Here is a 697-nt window from a genome sequence, read left to right as displayed (position 1 = left end):
TTATCAAATTATCAATCATTTAATATTTAAAATTACATAATCAGAAAGAAAAAAAATAAAATTAAGTAGAAATGTTGGTATTTGAAGGACATAAATGACAATAATTCATAAAGTAACAAACAAATAAAATAGGCAAACTAAAAAATGTTCCAAATCAGTTTTTTTTAATAAAAAAAAACTTTAACAAAAACTGTGTGTGTCTGTGTCAGGTGAATTTGAGAATTGTGAGTAATCCAGAAAATCCAGAAATTTTACTCATGTAAGAGTAGCAATTACTTTATAAAAAAAAATAATTAAGAGAAAGTAAAAAGAATATCATAGTAAAATACTCCTAAAAGTACTTTTAAAAACATTACTCAAGTAAATGTGCCTGAATAAATGTAACTAGGTGTAAATTCTGTTACACCTAGAAATACTTTTTCTATATTGTTACGCAAATAACAGTTAATCTCTTCCTGTTGATGGCTGCTGTCCCTGTTGGGGATGTATAAGATGTCAAACCTAACTTGTTTACTGTAAATGTATTATTTATCAGCTGATGTTACTTCTGAATAGTTAAAAAATGGCACACTAAATACCTCTCTACATTTCAAACTCCAAATTATTTTTTTGTTTGTTTCCCTTGCGAGGTTAAAATCAACAGCCATAATAGCCACTGTTATGATGTAAGCTAATTACAAATTATGCTAATGATAGT

This window comes from Poecilia formosa, unplaced genomic scaffold, assembly GCF_000485575.1.
Source record: "Poecilia formosa unplaced genomic scaffold, Poecilia_formosa-5.1.2 Scaffold20, whole genome shotgun sequence".
In the NCBI taxonomy this organism is placed as follows: domain Eukaryota; kingdom Metazoa; phylum Chordata; class Actinopteri; order Cyprinodontiformes; family Poeciliidae; genus Poecilia; species Poecilia formosa.
Note: the sequence above shows the minus strand (reverse complement) of the source record.